General features: G+C 47.6%; 1 protein-coding gene across 1 annotated transcript in view; it reads left to right on the top strand.

Annotated features, from left to right (window-relative positions):
* The first annotated feature begins 6391 nt into the window (after window positions 1-6391).
* The window catches only part of SEMA5B (semaphorin 5B), an 827217-nt gene continuing 814806 nt past the window's right edge, over window positions 6392-18802 (top strand). The window contains exon 1 of the mRNA XM_078682030.1: window positions 6392-6770. The gene's annotated coding sequence lies outside the window, so the exon portion shown is untranslated. The remainder of the gene's footprint in view (window positions 6771-18802) is intronic.

Raw genomic sequence — 18802 nt, 5'->3', positions numbered from 1 at the left:
TTTTAGATGCCTTTCCAGGGAGGCGATACCGCCATGGAAAGACATGCGGTCTTCACTTTGGGGGTCCCCTGTGGGCCCCCAGAGTGAAGGAGAGGTGGGGGTGAACACGGGGGGGTACCTGGGGTACCCCCTTGCATTTGCATAAACAAAGCGGCAGGCACCGCGCGGTGCCTGCCGCTTTATTTATGCAAATGCATACGTACATTTTTCAGCATTGTGGAGAGCGGTGCTGAGAGCCACAATGCTAAGAATGCAGGATGCGCCCGCCACAGTGGCGGGCGCATCCTAATACCCCCCACGGGATCCCCGCCCTTATGGCGGGTGGTCCCAATAACCGATAGGATGGCGGGTGGACTAAGTCCGCCCGTCATCCTAATGACCCCCTAGGCCTCTTTTTATTTTTTTAACACTCCTTAGCACACGTTTATCATAGTACAATTATATATAGGTGTTGCCACACTTTTGAAACAATCACAGTACGTAGTTGTTATTAGTACAAATTTTTTATTTATTCTTGATCGCTGGAAGTTCTCCACACAGCCGACACGTGTTTCGTCGTGACTGGGAGTGTAACCCACGACTTTTTCAAGGCTATTTCCAGATCTGTTCTCTCTTAGTTAATATGTGGTGATAATTCCAACCCGCATGGGGGTTCTACGGGGGTCTTCTGTTACCCTTCCTTCTTGCCTCAGCAGAAATCTGCTGTTCAGTTGTTTCTCCTTATCATATTCAAGGCCGACATTCTAATGTACTAATAAATAGCTTATTCTGTTCTTTCATGTCTATCCCTGATCGCAGCTCTGCTCCCACACGAGAGAGAGCTGAGCATGGACAAGACAACCTTCGGAGTCTGATAACGTGCACCCGTTCTGCAGGTGGTATCTCATCCTTCTGTGCCTCCTTTGTTCAGGCTCTGCCCAAGCTGTAGTTTTCCACCTGGGGCGGTGCTTGGGAGGTGTTGGAAAGCTTATTATGTGTTACCAACTGTTCTGGAGTTAGCAGCTATATCATGAGGCTGGTCAGACCGGACTCCTCTGCAGCGCACTACTAATAGAATTGCTTGGTTTGTATTCTCTACTGTCGTCACAACTCTTCATTTCTTGGAAGGGCGAGAGGTGGTCGCGAGTGACCCGGGTGGCCCATTTTGGGTCACTTCCTTCATCTTAATATTTGGTAACATTATTTTTTCATAGTTTGAGTGGTGTCAATCAAAACATGATGTTTCATTTTTCCCACCCTGGACTAGTTTATTTTTAATGAGCCCTTAATTTATTTTTAAATAAATGTTTGACAACATTGTTGCTGTCAAATATATGAAAGGATTTTAATGAAGGCAAACAGAGTGTTCCTCTCTAAGGTGGTGAACTTTTGAGTATAGATTTTTAATGTTATTAGCAGAAAAATACTCTACTTCATGTTGAGTAAGAAATGTTACTTTTGGAAACCCTCTGACTATGTTTTCCCTTGACTAATCAGCAACAGCTTTCCTCAAACAATAATAGGTTGCCAAAATGTGTATAGAAGAAAATGTGGGGTACAGACCTATCATCGGGGTCCGAGGTTACCCACCTTCTACCAATGCCCTCTCCTGTGGCACCTCAACTTATCCTGGAAATTTGTGAGTGCTGACTGTGCTTTATCTGTGCATGTTTTAAAACCTTTAGCTTTGTTTATTGCACAATTAGAATTAGCTTTAAACTCCAAATTTGAATGATTTATGTCACAGCCTTTGTTCTCTGTAATTCTCAAGGAACAACATGCTTCTGGCAAACTGCGGATTTCAAGCAATTAGAAGCTAATAAATTAATATACTCTAAACAGTTTAAAACTGTATACTGACAGTCATAATTACCCCTGTGCATCCTGTATATTCAGTGCGTTTGACCAATGTCTTGAAATCCTTAAAAACTGACAACTCCAACATATCCGATCGGAAATGGGCTTAGTTTTCCATATCTCCTACCTGGCCCTTCTCATGGGGGCTAAGACTAGGGGGCGTTTTCTTTTCCCCCCATACTAATAACGTATTCGCAATGTTTGACCATTAACATCCTTTCTAACACAAAGCGCCCCTCTGCCCCTCACCCCCCCCCCCCCCCCCCCCTCCCCCGCCTCTACTTAACCTTTTTCCAGATCCTTGGGGGCAGAGACCTCGAGAATGAAAGAAACGCAATGTAAAACTCCCGATGATCTATTTGCAAAAGGCGCATTTAGCCCTCCGAGCCACAGGTGGGAAAGGTCGGGGACAGTGCTCGAAATGGAAAATGTGAAGAGCAGGTACTCATTATCCAAGAGTACCTGCTTACTACTCAGATGCACTAATACTCTCTATTTAAAAGTATTGCACTCCTGTTCAGAAGTCTCTTCCAAATTTAAGAAGCGCAGGTAACTCCGTACCGAACAGCACCTGCCCATTTAAAGCACTGGCGGGGAAAGTCGTGAGATCCTGAGCGGACGGGTGTGGGTGCTGCTCGGACACTCTGGCTCCCCTGAGGTAGGTTCTCGCCTCGAGACCTGGTGCCACCTATCGAGGGAGGCGGGGCTTGTTCAGTCAGAATGGGACTAGAAAAGAAGGTGTCATTTAGGTGGGAGAAGAGTGGTGGCAGCAGCCCTGGTGCGGTGATGAAGTCACTGGTGTATTCTATATCTGAGAGGAGGAGCCCAAGGGCGTATCTACCATAGGTGCGACAGGTGCAGTGGCACTGGGGCCCTGAGCCATGTATGGACCACTGACCCGTGATTATTGCTGTATTTTACTTCTCCAACAGGAGTCAAAGGGACTCTTTTCCTCGCTTGCAGCAGGGCCCCTGGGATTCATGCTACACTGCTGGAGGAGCCCTCCTGCCAGGAGGTGAAGGCGGAGGTCGGTTGGGTGGAGCCCACGGGCAGGTGTGCCAGCAAATAAGGTGGGTTTAGTCTGGAATTAGCAATAGTTACCAGGGGCTGAGAGAGATGGGGGTGCTTGCAGGTGCTTTGAGAGACGGGGTTGCTGATTTTGATGTGATGCATGGGTGTAGGAAGGGGCTTCTAAGGGACGTGCTGGGCAGTGCTTTAAATGGGAAAAAATAAGTGCAGGTACTCATTAAAATACGCAAGAGGTGTAGTGAGTGGGCGGGGCTAGGGGCGGGGCTAAGGGCAGGACATGATGATACTTAACGACTTCTATAATAGTTGCATCACACAGCAAAACACATGATAAATGTGTTTATATAAAAAAAGCAGGTTAACTCATTACACAAAATGAAAGAGAAATGCAATAATATGTTAACATTTCCTTTTTTTTGCAATAGTTACACCTTCGTAATGCCATACTGTCAATTGCTGTTGTTTAGCACAATACTATATATTTTTGAGCAAGTGAGTAGGAAGAAACTGAAAATATCCCCACTTCGAACCAAAGCTCTTATGGCACCAAGCAAATCATCATGACCCTCCCCAGAACATATCTCTTGTCTCTTCCATCCATCTATCCATTCATCCTTTCATCCAACCATTTACCTGCTGATGTTCACCATTTACATTCTGTTGTCTATTCAGTTTTTCATCCATCATTCAGTTGATTTTCACCATTCCGTCTGTCCACCTTTCATATCCAAACCTATCCATCCTTCCCTAAACCTATCCATTAATCTTTTCCCTCATCCATCTCTTTATCCACCTTTTCACTCATCCATCAATCCTTTCGCTCATCTATCCATCAACCCTTTCACTCCTTAATACCATCCGCCCTTTCATTCCATCCACCCTTTCAACCAATCCCTCCTTTCACTCATCCATTATCCCCCCTTTCATCCATCCTCTCTACCTTTCATTCATCCATCCAATATTTAACTTGCCCACCCATCCTCGGCCCTTATATCCAATCATCCACCCTCTTTCACCCATCCATTCACTCATCCATCCATCCATCTGCACATCCACCCTGGCTCACTCATCCACCCACTCACTCACCAACCCTCCCTACTGTTATTTATGAACCTTTGTCGTCGAGCAGACATGTACACACAAAGGGCCACCCATTTTCTTTAAAATAACTCCTGAGAGTTTCTTGATTCTTTCTCTCTCACTTTTTTTGCTTTAAAAAAACAAGCTTACAAATGCAGGCAAACAGACAAACATAAGCAGACACACAAAAGATTTCGGCATGTTAAAAGCCATGTTATACTCTTCAATATGGCTTTTTTAATTGCCACTGCCAGGGGATTGCCAAAACTGCTAGTTTAGACAAAACGTAGTGCATATTAAGCCCAGACTCTTGTGTGCCCATTTGCAAGGCCCCCTGTCGTGCTGGAGCCCCATAATAATTTTCGTAACAAACATTTTAAATGTCAGCAGCAGGAGAATATTAAATTATCTCTTTACAGCTGTCAGAACGATCCACCAAGGAGCTGCTGGCTGGCACCGCGGGGATCTCTGGCCTGTCTCTTCCTCAGGGAGTCAGACAGCGAGCCCTGGTGCAGTGTCTCTGCCTGTGCCCTCTGCTCCCACCATGAGACTCACAATGGCGTGATGAGTCTGGGGCAGAGGTCAGGAGGAGGTGTGCAGGTGCTGAACCCGGACCCTCTGCAGGTTGCAAGTATCCTAGTGTTAGAGTTCTCTTCTGCTGATATGGTAAATGCTCTGTGTCGCGTAAAATCCAGAACACAAACACATTACCAAACATGGTTGGAAACTAGTGTAAGCCTTTTGTAACCGTTTCCATTCCAAACCAAAGCCATACAGTGTCCTCCAGGAGACCTTTAGCTTTGCTAATTAACTTATTCACCACATTTACATTTCTTTAGGAAGGAGGCAGTCTTTCGCTGCCAGCTCTTCCTCACACAGTATAAATATAGTGCGAGGAGCACAACGTGCAAGTCGCCATCTACCACCACAACAGGCACCAGCGGGCTGTCAGGAAAGAAAAGCACTTGTGGTGTTTAACCAGGGCGTAGCCTTTATTTTGCACATTAAATTCCAACTCCATGCATCAGGGGAATTTCATGGGTGCACTGGGGCCGGCTGGCTGGCAGGAAAGGCAACATCCTGCCACAGCCTGGGCATATAAGAAACAGACCTTGAGGCATTTGGCGTTAGGAAGGTGGGCGCCTCAGTGCAGAAAACAGTTAGATTAGCGCTCCAGGGGCCTCTTCGATCGCATAGACAATGCGATCGAAGAGGCCCCTGGAGCGTCAATCTAACTGTAGGGTTAATGCCCAGACAGGGCATTAACACTCACATCAAGAGAAAGGACGTGTGAAATTCCGCCGCCGTTTACCCTGCACTGACTTTCTTTCACTACCTGAAGTGCTGCGCTTTGAAAAGCACACGCGCGCACACTAGCAGGTAAAATGAATCTCCACCCATGTCTGTCAAGCACAGCATGACGGCGAGCATCGGACATTATTTAAAAGAGCCCTGCTGAATAGCTCAGCTGGGGCTCTGATGGGCGGGAGGGGGCTGCAGAAGCGGCGACTCGGCTGCCAGTGACATGTCCCACTCCGGCCCACAAGCACAGCCACGAGCAGACCTTTTCATGAGTACCGGTACTCTCCTCGGGCAGTAGAGAAGTGCCGGTACTCAAAGTGATAAATTTAGGAAGTGCCGGTACTCAGTACCGGTGAGTACCGGCCCATTTAAAGCACTGGTGCTGGGGTAGAAAACGGACTATCCCAGGGGAGAATGGGGCGCCGGTGCATAGCTTCCAAGGGCCCCTCCCTGTCATCGGCGACACATTCAACCACTCCTGCCCTTTTAGCCAACACAACAGGACTGTGCATTATGTTACTTGTAGTGTCGCGTTTACTATTAAACACTTTCAGATAATAAAGGTTAGGCTCAGCGCTGCAGGCTGGAAGGGCGTGAGCTGCTGAATGTGGCACGCATGACAGGGGCCACTTGGCAGCGTCACGAGGAGCTGGTGCTGCAATGACAGGGAGTGGTTATATGAGAAGTGCATGAGCTGGGTGAGGCGCTTGATGAACCGGTACAACCTCATGGAGTGCAGCGGGGCGGGGCTCCATTTTGGTGCAGAGAGTGCAGTGGCACCGGGACCCGGTGCATCCTAATAAATTCTGTATTTTACCACCTCAGCAGCGGTCATTAATGTGTGCTTGCACCAGGGCCCATGACATCCTGCCTGCTCTACTTACTGCAGGTGCATTCGCTCACGGTGAGGCGCTAGCCGCCGGGTAAGATAGGAGGAGCTTTGTTCCAAAGAGTAAGGTCGGTGTTCCCGGGGGTGTGGCGGGCGCGGGATAAGCTGCTGCTGCAGCCGGCCAGGAGGGGGAGCTGCGCTCTGTGGGGAGGAGGAGCCAGTGCTCGAGTGGGAGGAGCTGGGATGGAGAGGGGAGGAGCTGGGATGGAGAGGGGAGGCGCGGGAGCCGGCGCTGCTGAAGGCAGAGGACTGAGATTCCAAACTCGGGAGGCAGGTCGAGCCTGCTACAATGGGGGCCACTGACCGAGGATGAGGAGACGCGAGCTGCAGGCCACCCTCTAGAGGCACACTGGAGGCGCTCTGTGCGGTACCCGGGCTTCACGCGTGTGCGGCGGGACCCTCCTTACTCTGCAGCAGGACACCTTCCTTTGGCAGCTGGAATCCCTTCGCTGCCCACGGGGGAGACTTTGCAGCAGGGGCGTCTGTCGTGCAGAGGGGGGCCTCTTGACAGCGGGCTACAGTCTGTGGAGCACCACAAGGATTCACGACAAGGTGCAACTTCAAGTTTGGGGAGCATTCACCTATCCTCTGTCAAGTTCTGAGCAAAATTAGCACCCGGGACCCCCCCCAAATAGTAAGTTCACAAACTTTGTGCTCTGTTTATGTATTTTACTGGAGAGATGGTTGGTGAGACTGACGTTTTTGCGTTCTTTGCTGCTGTCCGGGCTGCGCAGCCGGCAGTGCAAGTGCAGCACTGAAAGCAGCTAAACTGAGCAGGCGGCAGTGCAAGTGCAGCTCTACGTGCAGCCGGCAGTGCAAGTGCAGCTCCGAGTGCAGCCGGCAGTGCAAGTGCAGCTCCGAGTGCAGCCGGCAGTGCAAGTGCAGCTGAGGGAGCTATAGTGCCTCAGACATTCTGGTTCCCAGAAGGATTGAGTCGAGGTGGTGGGTCTCCAACGTGTGTGGGGTAGTGCTATCTGTGTTGCGTAAATCTGGGATTACTTTAAAGTGAAGAGGGGCTGTGTGGGAGTATTCTGCATATATAAACTGTGTGCTGTGTTTGTGACAGTAACTAAAGTGTGGCGCCTAAAATATGTGTTGGGGTGGGTTCTGCAAAGCCAGGTGTGACATACAGAATGGGTGTAAAGTGCGTGTCTGCAAAGTGGGGCAAGATATCTTCTAGGGAAATATTAAGAATTAAGCTCCTCCTCTTCCCTTATTGATAATTAATACATTTGGATCCTGAAAAGTGCGAGACAAGCTACGGGAGTCAGGTAATCCTCAGCTTGCACCACGTCAGCTTGCAGGAGAGTTAAAACAAAACAAAAAAAGAGCACCCGATATGAACATCGGTGGTATTTAAAAATTGCAAATGGACTCTCACTTCACCTGGTAATCTAGTTGGCAGTGGGGGTAAAAATGAAGTGTACACCTCTAAATTCAAGCCACTTTACACCCACCGCCTCTTATCATCCAATACACACACCACACCTCTAAATGAACTTGTAAAATTGGTAAGTTTTTCCCGCTGGTACCAAGCTATAAACATGTCTGCTGTTAAGTAGAATCCAGATGCAAACACCCTCTTTACCCCCTCCCCAATATTTTCTTCCAGCAAGGAAAAGTCAAAGATGTCACTGGAAATTAAAATTATCCAGCGTTCAAACACATTTCACCTGTCCATGGAGTCATTTGGAGTTGGGTGCAGAAAGACCCGCGTTGAAAATGAATGGGTCTGGGAACGTGTCCGAAGCCCCCTTATTTTGCTAGGTGGGGAGGGGGGATGGACCGGAGTTTGGGGACATTCATGGGTATTTTTTTCACATGGTAATTTCCTCTCTTTGTGGTGGTCGCGGGCCCATTAATTCTCCGCTCACGTCCCGGTGGAGATCAAACGCACAGAGGAGGCAGTCAGAGGCTGCACAGAGCCATCGCTCACCCTGCACCCCCGGATTCTCTCAAAGTTTACACCGCCGACCCAAAACAGACCCGAGATTTAAAAAAAAACAGAACAGGTCAAAGGTCACCGTCACTTTGTGAACAGCTACATGTTTAATCTTGAAAGAGCAGATACATTGGTTCGCGTGGGTGAAGAGTGCCTGAAACCATTTTAAACATAACCAGACTTTTAAAATGTGCTTTCGAACTGCTGTTTGCAGAGGGGTTGTGCTGATGCGTCGCATGTGTGGTGTTTGATGGCTGCAGATGTTCGGCACAGCTGGGTGCTTTATTTACAGCCCTCGCGGTAATGACTGAGTGGGTCTCGAGTGTGTGTGTTGTTACTCCCTCTTTTAGGCAGGCTGAGAGGGGCTTTGTTTTGAGTGTGTGGGAGGGAGGGGGCAGTTAGTCTCTTATAGCACAGAGTGCACGCAGGGGTTAACGCGAGAACGCTTCATCCTCAGTCTGTTTGTTTGTTGTTTTTTTGTCGCCAAGACAAGCCTCGGCCCTGCTGGGCCCACATCTGGCCCTCTGGGATTTCAGTTACTGGGTAGCAGAGGTGTGATGGGAGGGGTAAACAAAGGGCGCGCGGTGACAGTATGCGGGTTATTCAACTTAACGTATGTGGTGTATTGTGCGGTAAATATATAGGGCAGGGACCCTGAAGGAAGGCACTGACGGGGAGCTAGCTTGGAGGCATCCTATTTAGGGATGGACGACAACAGATTATAGTGTAGGGTCCTGTATGAGGGGGCAGTAGATGGCCGTGGTGGAAGGGTCGCTAATAGGGAGGCTTTGAAATGAAGGAGTTTTGAATAACTCTTTAGGACTTAGGTATCAATCAAAGTAGCGCCAAGAAACCACACCTGTGTACGTGCGCTTTATAAATTTATTTTAACATAACAGTGGAGGGGCAACGAGGGGCTGGATTTAGAGAGTAGTGCGTGTGTGTGGGGCTGGTGAGATCGAAAGACAGAGATGAACTTTATGAGAGGGCATGGATTACAAAGCGTGCAGTGTGAGGTGGTAGCTGTAACTACGGGGCACATAGTAGGGCAAGATTTTAGAGTCCATGGTTAGGCACGGAATGTCAGGCACTAAACAGTAAGGAGATCGGGGTGGCCTGGGCTAGATGTTTTCAGACCTAGGGAGGCAGGCGAGGACAGGATTTAGGGGCAGACATCGCAGGGCTGACAGTGCCAGACATTAAAGAGGCGGTGGGTGTGTGAAATAGGAGCGGGTGTGGGGGGGGTATAAGGGCCGGAGATGGCAGGGGTTCGGCTGTACTGTAATTGTGCACAGGTTAGAGCAGTGCACGGGGGGCACGTTATGTGGCAGTGGTACAGGCGATTGCGTGAGTTCAAGGACAGGGTGTCTCGGGTGACACTGCCAGAGAGAAGTGCCGTGGGGCATGTGCTGTCACGGGTTAGAGGGTTCGGTTTTGAGAGCAGGTGACCCCGAGGATTAAAAGCCCAGCATCTTTGGTGTCTGAAGTCGGGGATCCGAGGCACAGTGATGGGACAGGTGCGTGCTGATTTAAAATATATATGCGGCACAGTGTTATTCGGCACAGAGTGGCAGAGATGACCTCAGGCGGGTACAGTATGATGCGGCATTTAACGACATGGACACGTTACCTAGAGTGTACCCTAACCAGCCCTGTACGCTGTTGACGTCACATACTGACGTCAGATATTGCCGTAGTTGATTAGACACACCTGGTATTGTGTCCCGCGAGGGCCTGCGGAGCAGATGATACAAGACCGCTTGAGAAAGGGAAGGGTAGCACAGTATTTCACCTACAGCTGGTTCTTTGGACCACAAAACACCGGCAGGGCTGCGAGGCGCACGCCACAGCCTGCTGGCATGCAGCCAGACCCCTGGGGACGGGTATATTGTAGCTTTTTTAATGCAGGAAACCCGCACATTTTATCTAATTACCGTGGCCATCTGCCTCCTTTTTAGAGGCAGTCCCTTCCCGTTTCTAGACATGTTGTGCTTCCCTAGGCAACTAAGACCCCTCCCTGGTTTAGTGTACATATCCGCAGGGTCTTGGAGCATGTGTGCAGTTCTAGATATATTTCATAATATCTTCGAATTCTCACCCCCTCTGTAGATTCTTCTTTGCTCACCATGCATTGAGCAAATAATAATAACCGTAACAAGAAACCATTTTATGTTCGATTGAGGGTGAATGGTGTGGAAAGGATAGGGGTTCAGTGTGTGTGGTCACAGCACCGTGTGGTCTGCAGGGGGCCCGATTCACAAACGCACGTATGGCTCCTGAAGTTATGAATACAGAGTTCCCGCTCTCGGGGTGGAATCTCGCCACTTTAGAGCGGAGATGCGAAAACTCCGTACTCTGAACTTTAGGAGTCGTAAGTCCCTTTGTGAATCGGGCCCTGCGCGTTTGAGGCTGGCCTATAGCAGGAGTGGGAGATCTAGGAATGGAGAATACCCTTGGGTGACGCTTCTCGGTGACGATTATTTGATGAAAGGTGTGAGTTGCCATGGTGTGCAGTGGCTATCGGCAATCTAAGTGCATTAAAAAGGTACGGGAACTGTGATTCTGAGCGCAATGGAGGCGTGGCTGAAAAGAACATAATATTCTGTAACTTTTTTTGTTGGCCTTTCACCTTTGGGTAACTGCGTATGAAATAACCCACAGCTTAAATGAGAAATAAACACAAGTTAAACAGATCAGTGAGAGATGCAATATTTTATGTTATGACACCTCTACTGGTTAATGTTTTCACTACTCATGTTTGTGTATGTAACAGAGAGACACAGAATTTTTAGTCTGGTTGGTGCAATGGGGACTAGTGACTTGTGTGTTTTAGTGTTCTAAGGTCCTAGTCTGTGACAGAAAGCACCGTGACTATGCAAGTCGTTATTTTAACTTTCATTACACACACTATAAAATAGGCTGTCACAAAATGCGCAGACAACATTTGGGTGTAAGATTGTAAAAAAAAGTGCTTCCAAAATGTCATTATGGTTTGAGGAAGATGGGTGGAGGGCAGGCGGCTGATGGGATGCTAACAATTTATGCAGAGGTACATTAAAGGCTGTTTACACAGGCTTTAACAGGACCCGATTGAGACCAACTGTGATGGACGAACTGCTGTTTGCATACCATTAAGCCAGGCAGCTCCCTGCTGCGCCCCTCTGAATATTGACGCCCCGGGCCTGGGCCCAGTTCGCCCATGCCCAAGGCCTGCCCTGGTGTGATAGTTGTATAGACTTAACATGATTTCTTTAGGACCAGATGTGGTCGCTGGCATCACTTTATACTGTGGTTTGGTAAAGACCTTCTGAGCATTGAGATGGAATGGTCTGGCTACACTGTTGTACTTGGGGAGTTTGAACTCCAGGTTCCAGGGGTATAAATAATATGGTAAAACAGTTGTAACTTTGGCTAGGTGTGCTCCTGGGCAAATGACTGTATTTGTATTCTTGTATGTTTGTTGTGCCAGAAAGCATCACAGTGCTGTATTCAAATGTCCAGCTGCTCTCTCTACTAGAAGAACGAACACATGTTTAGAAATTATCCAAACAGTAGTTTTAAGAGGTGTACAAGAACAGTCACCTAGGCTGGTTGTTCAGCCCAGATTTTGGCTTGGCGGTTTTACTCGTTTCCTCTACACTGCAGGGTGGTTGATGGGAGAGGTGTGGGGTTACTATGTGGGGGGCAAGGGCAGGAAGCTACGTCTCTGTTTTCTTACAGTCCCGGTTTGAGTGAAGGCTGTCAGTGTCGGGGAGATAGTGCACTCCCGAGCAGTCTGGGGGCTGCGGGCAGCCTGCCCCCCGGGCCGGGCCCTTTGTCCGCCGCCCCACCTCCCCGTGCTGCTGGATGTGTGTAATCAGCAGGGCTGACCTCGGGTGACCCCGGGCTGCCAGCGCAGGAATGTGGTGGGGGGGAGGGAAGGTGAGACGCCCAGACCGCTCCCTGAGTAAACCGCCCCCGCGCGCGGGCGGCCGCGGTGAGCGGAAGTCCAGCAGCACGCGGCCTGCCGGCTGCAAGGTGGGCCCGTCAGTCTCGCGCCGCTGGAGGGGCGGCCCTCCAGCGCGCGGGCGTTTCCGGGCACGCTCTCTAATCAAAGCGAGGCTGGCTGCTCGCGCACACCTTCTTTGTGTGGAAGGAGAATGTGCCCGTTTTGAGGAGGGGTTAACTTCAGGGGTCTTTTTAATGAGGTGTGGCGCCATTAGTGCCTGGCGAGCAGGCTCAATAAGAAACTGAGAGAGTTATCTCGATGAAAGGCCCTTGGCACGAGAGTAAAGTGGCAAAACGTGTAAGCGTTTTATTGGCAGTACATTGCGACTTGTGCACCCTCTGATTGGCGGAACGGTTTTATTTTCTAAACGTGATCACTGCTCTGTGATGTTTAACAGTCTATGGGATACACCTAAAAGTGTATGCACTCGAAGTAGGGGTGTGAGGTGTAGCATTTCCCAAAATAACCTTCCTGGAGTCAGAAGATGAGTGACCAATAGGGATACATTTACATTGACTTTTTGATTTATTACATTTGCTGTGCGTTCAGAGATGGGTGTAAAATGTTATGCTTTGTCGTCTGACAAATTGCTACTCATTCTTTTAGCATTCAGGCATGCAGATTGGTGTTTGCCTTTCTTTCTCTCACTGCAGGTGGGATGCTTGTATAAAGTGAACTATGTGTCAGTCTTGCTGGGGTACAGGGAGTGTGAAAGGAAAGGTTACAAATGTCAGTTGTTTCATAACACACCACACAATTTGAATACCTGTAAATGAACTGTACATACATTTCAGAATATCTCAACAGTTAGGAAAGCACAAATGAAACACTTCTTTTTTTTATTCTGCATTGTGGTGGAAATAAATATTTTAATAAGATCAAATCAAATCCAGGCACTTTACTTGGGGATGCCGAAAGATAAACATTCGAAGAAGCCGGATTTCCACACATTATCATTCATATATAGTTTTATTGGTAAAACTGCATGCCTGTGCAGACCTAGGTCAATTTCAGGGCAAATGTGCATGTGTATATGGCAGTGTGCTACCACACCATGCTTTACTAATACATTTGCGACAGTGTGTTTGAATATGCACCACCGGTTCCCCTTACCAGTCTCCTGCTGAATGGGTGTGGTTAATTTGCTACAGTTGTTCTTTGTCTAATGCTTGGATTTTTAACCTTACCGATTGTGGGCTGAGTAGGGGGTTAGATGGTATTGAATAATATGGGTGTAGATTTTTGCGTTCCAGGGACTTGCACGAATGCTGTTCCCAGCGGTAGCCACCTCCTCTGGAGCTTCTGTTTTGGAAAGTGAAGCAACAATCAATAAAAACGTGAATATTGCACGCTGGCGGCTGCTGGCCTCTTGTTCTAAGAAAGAAAAGCCTTGGTGGGGAGTCGGGGGGCGGCCGTAGAAGGGGCTTGCTCCGTTGTCGAGGGATTGATTGTTCCTTGTCATGCATTTTGTAATTTTAAGAAAAGGATGTTAGCAGTTTGCTGACTTGGTTTATCTTATTGTCTGTGCCAGACAAGACAAAAGCCACCCCCCCCCGCTAGAAACGGCATCAGACAGGCCCCCTCCCTCCCCCATACAGGTGCAGGTACAGAGAGGAAGCGTGGTTTTTCACACCACCGTTTAATATTCCAAGGTTGCTCACAGATGTTACTGCCATCTATTCTAACGCTTTGTGAACTGAGCAGGAACCGCCGCGGTGACAACACTCCCTTATTTATGGAGGCCTTTGAAAGGAGCGTCCCATTGAGAACAAAGACCTGCTCTGACTGGGATGCGCACGAGAACGCTGATGACTTTTCAGCCATTAGGGGGCAGCATTGAACAAAAGCTTGCTTGGAAAAAAGTGCGTTCGGAGGATGACATATAGCAGGTGAATTTTTTGTCTTGAGATTAAAGATTAAAAATAGTGTACCTGGCAACCCGATGTTTTGCTCCCACCCCGCCCCTACCCATTGATAGTTCCTAGAGGTGTGAGGCTCCCGGTGTCTGTAATTTGGGCTGCAGAATGCTCACTTTAATTTATAGAACCGGAAAAGTGTTCTCTCTTGCTAGAGGACTGAAGAAAGGCTGAGTGAAGTGATGTGCGTGTGTGGGACTGGAATCCGAGTTGGAATCTCTCAGGAATGTGATGAATTGTGCCAGCATAGTGTGCTGCATGTGCCTGGAGTTTGAGGTGAAACTATCAACCTGCTAGGTGATGGCATGGGAATATTTTCAGGCCAACACAAGGTCAGACGGTACTTACAAAGCGCCCTCTGTAGGTATTTAGCTGTCATAGGTGCCAGTGGCTTCGGGCCCATTGGGCCCTAATAACTGTTATATTTTACTGCCCCAAAGATCAGTCAAATGGGTCATTTTCTTTCCTTGCACCAGGGCCTTTGGCATCCTTGCTAAACTAAATGCCCACCTTGATTGGGTCTGTTTGACCTGATGGATTAATCTTTTTAGAATACTTCTTTGTCGTAGCTTCAAAGCCCTTAGGTCTTATGAACCCACAATTACACAAACTCTTCATCCGCCCCATAGACCCACTGAACAGCTTAGGGTGTTCATGTCTCCCTATAGATGTTGGGACTTGCATTTACTGTGCGCAACGGGGTGGGGGGTTTGCATCAAGAATACGCCTGCAGGCATATTCCAGTATTTACGGTAAAGAAGCACGAGAAAGGTTTTGCATTGAAGAATCGAGATAACCATTGAATTTCCCGATAAAGAGCGCGGACGCTCCGGGCTCCCCTCTCTGTCAGCTGAATGCATAATGCACTTTTTTGCGCCGTGGTCTTTAGTGTGACGACGCATTTCCAAGCCGTTGTCGGTAATGGCAGTGGGGTAAATGGACTGTGGTGCGAACAAAAGAGCTCGCAGAGATGGATGAGGCGTAACCAGAAAGAGCCTTTTTCCGGCGGACGTCTGTCACCCGCACAGAATGGGAGACCCCGGTCGGCAAATAAACCCCAAGACATTGGATATTTTTCCATTAGTTCATCGCATGTCCTGCTAAGGAGGAGCGCAACTCTGAGCGCCTGAACATACACAAGCGGCATTGTTAAAACACAAAACAAAAGCACGTGCAAGACAAATGTAGAGTCAGTGACGATGGGTATGATTTTAAGGCTGACTTGAAGCTGGTGAACGGAGATGATGTTCCAAAGTGTGCTAGAAAGCAGTTCAATAATACACCAGAACTGGAGGCCTTTGGCCCAGTGGGGTAACACAGGCCCCCAAACTCTGAGGAGCCCCCTTCAACACAGTACTCTGGCCAGATGTCTCCTGATTGAGTCCGGAGTGGGCCCCTCTATGTGCTCTTGCAGGGGGGGGGGGGGGGGCTCAAGTTTTGTTACGGGCCCTCCCACACCAATGAGCCATTCCACAATGCTGCAGACAGGGACGTCGTGAACACCCCCTCCCTCCCTCAGCAGCTATAGAGGGAGTAGGGTTCCTTATGGGCCTTTTCTGTCATCAACTGGCCTGACAAAAACTCGTAATTAACACTTAAAGGAAGAAAGAAACATGGGTTAATAGAAAATGGTATGAAGGTTGAAAGGAAGAGTGATAGGACGGATAAGAGGGGGAATTAATGAGTAGGTGGATGGATGGATACAGGCTAAGTGGGTGGATGAACGAGTAGGTGGATGGATACAGGATAAGTGGGTGGATGAATGAATAGGTGGGAGAATGGATGCAGGATAAGTGGGTGGATGAATGAGTAGGTGGGTGGATGGATTGGATGGACGATTGCAAGGATGGCACTGTACATGTAAATCTAAGATGCCAGATCGTAAAAAAAGAAAAATAATTTTTGGACGAAAGGCTATATTGATGGATGTGTAAGTCAAAGGATCAGTGTAAGGATGGGTATATGGATGAAATAGTGAAATATTGAATGATGGATGGAAGAATGAATGATAGACTGTAAAGGGGAACCAGTGCAGGTGAATACAAGGGTGAAAGATAGATGTTTGGATTGAAGAGACAAGGGAGCTCTTCTAGGGAGGTTTGAGCTCACTTCCTTCCCTTGCGTGCTTCATTCAGAGCTAAGGTTCAAAGTGGGGGTATTCTCATTTTCTGGCTCCTCCCTTGCCCGCAGGTTAGCCCATGGAGCATCTGAGAGCAGTAGAGCTCACCAGTTAGGTTTAGTGTTGGACCCAATTAGACACTGCATCTGTCTGAATACCCACTGTTCCATTTATTTACAAAATACATAAAGCAGGATTTTGCTTCAGTCAGAGGACGATTACCCTCTCACCTCTCTTTTGGTGGTTGGTGCATCAATCCTACAGAGTGCCGTTTATTGAGATGCATTAGACACAATTCCACATCTCAAAAGTATACTGAATTATCAAATTATTTATCCCATAGATACACTGTTTGAAAATGCAGTCATTTTTCAAACTTTTTTTGTATAGATTTTTCTAACTTTCAGTAGCCTCTTGAAAATATTTCAGTTGGGACTCAAAATGCTGACTAGACCAGTTGGCTTTACCATGCGTTCACCCGTTATTCATTCATTGGTTCTATAGTGTTTCAATAAGGGAACTGGTGAAAGAGAAAGGATGCTTCGCTGTGGAGGTCACAATGGTTCCAAGGAAGGAAACCGTGATGAGAGTTCCTTGTCATGGTGCCACAGTTGGCAGTTTTGACACCTTGCCGCACCTCCCACAAATCATTATACTATTTCTGCTTCATAATGCTTTTCGCGTTTCTTTTGATAAACTGCCGCTCCACTTCTCGGGAACGCACAAAGCGGTATTGAGCAGTATTCTTAGGTTACCAAAATAGTAAGAAAAGTGATAAGGACTTTTTCTTTGTTTATTTCAGTTGTTGCTATTTTATGTTTTTAAGTTATAGCCATAGTTCCTTCTGTGGATGACCCCCTTCAAGTCAGCTAAGCATTATTGTCCTCGCCTCAGTGTTTTGACAATAGTTAACGCCCATAGCTAAGGACATTAATCGCTGGGAGGTTGTTAATCTCTGTGAGCTGCCCTCCATGCAAATGCATGGGTGGTATATAATGGTAAAGGGCAACTAACAGCTGTTAACACCCCACTCTCTTATTTCAACCATTACAGGCAGATACAGAAGGCCACCATCCCTATCTGTACCATGTCTTTACTTCAGACTGTCACTGAATTTAGTACACAGAGGAGCAGCAAACAGAACCAGCTTTCCAAGCTTCCTCATTGGTGGAGCCAATCTCATTATTCTGTACAGAATGCTGCTGAAGGTTACTGAGCACTGGCAGTCAAGCACTGCTTAAATGACTCGAACAATATAAAATGTATTGAATCCTGCGAATAATATTAATACAATGATACCTTTAAAAAAAATACCTAAAATGACCCCTAGGTGAGAGGCATGCCTTTTCTGGGCCCTATTAATGCACTACCCTTACATTATCAACTAAGAGTTGTGCACTGCATTCCTTGGTCCTATAAATCCTTCTCCGCTGCAATCACTATGTATTACAATTGCATTATTTATAAGCACAGGGTGCACCTGAAAACCTCTTGGTGCTTTTGGAGCATACATTAGAACGATGCAGACATATATATCGTTTTCCCTAATCCATACTGTAATCTACACCTGAACTGTGGAAACAATGCAAGTGCTGTGTATACTTGAGGCTGTATTAATATTCTGAAATCGTATTTCTCCAGTTATCTCTGTGAAGTACTTGGACACCAATTGTGGGCACTTAACAAACACACCAAGAATAAATAAATATATATAAATACATTGAAAAGCGACTCTGGATGTTTAAACTGCCGATCGGGTTTCCCACACATTAAAAAAGGCGCCCAAGCCACACCTGCTATCGAACCAGTAAATGGCGCGGAGCAGTGGTGGGCATCATGAATATTAATGTTGGCATGCGCTTGAGCGAGATTCATGTTGGCGTGTGTGTGCTCGGCTGTGCATGTGCTAATTGAGGGAGTGCGGTGGGCTAAACCTCACGCCCTAGGGCCCTTCGTAGGAATGCTGGGAAATGTCTGTGTCTGGGCCCTGTTGGGTCTGGCATGTCACAGCTGCTGTTAAAAGTTAGCTGTAACATTTTGCATCAGTAACTATGAATATATTGAGAGAAGAGTGCGCTAGAGGGTTCAAGCACGTGACAAGGGCACAGCCAATCACCTACGCCAGCCACCAACAATAGGCGTCAATGGTGGAGCGTTGTCAATGTAGCCCAGGATGATGGCTGTCCATTGTTCTAGTGCTGAATGGTCCTTTAGACAGTCGGCGACCCACTTTCTGAACAGGGCAGACTTTATTGTTGTTTTGACGACTAAATCCATTTTTTTACTACTGTAATTACAGTTAATTGGCAGTGTTGTCCCAGGGAAGGGCACGGCTTTCTTCGAAATAGTCTGACAAGAGGTAGGCTAAATCTTTGAAAATTCTGCGGAAGCAGTAAATGTCTGCAGGGAGAAAAATCAACAATGGAGGCGAATGTTCGTATTCCAAGAGCAAACGCCAAAAGCAATGAAACAAGTTACATGAAACTGCAAACTCTATTTTGATTTCTTTTAACATTAGTGAATGTTTAGAAAGTAAGCTAATTGAAACACAAGGGCCTCTGTCTTGCCCGTGAACCTCTTTCGTCCACGCTCCGCCTCCATTTTGTGTGATTTGTGGTCAAGGGCTCTATTCCCATTGCACGCACTTCTCTCTTTACCACCTACTGTGTAATGATGACAGGACAGCTGCACTCTCTACCCC

This window comes from Lissotriton helveticus, chromosome 3_1 (genome assembly GCF_964261635.1).
Source record: "Lissotriton helveticus chromosome 3_1, aLisHel1.1, whole genome shotgun sequence".
In the NCBI taxonomy this organism is placed as follows: Eukaryota; Metazoa; Chordata; class Amphibia; order Caudata; family Salamandridae; genus Lissotriton; species Lissotriton helveticus.
This window is presented reverse-complemented; position numbering and strand designations above follow the sequence as displayed.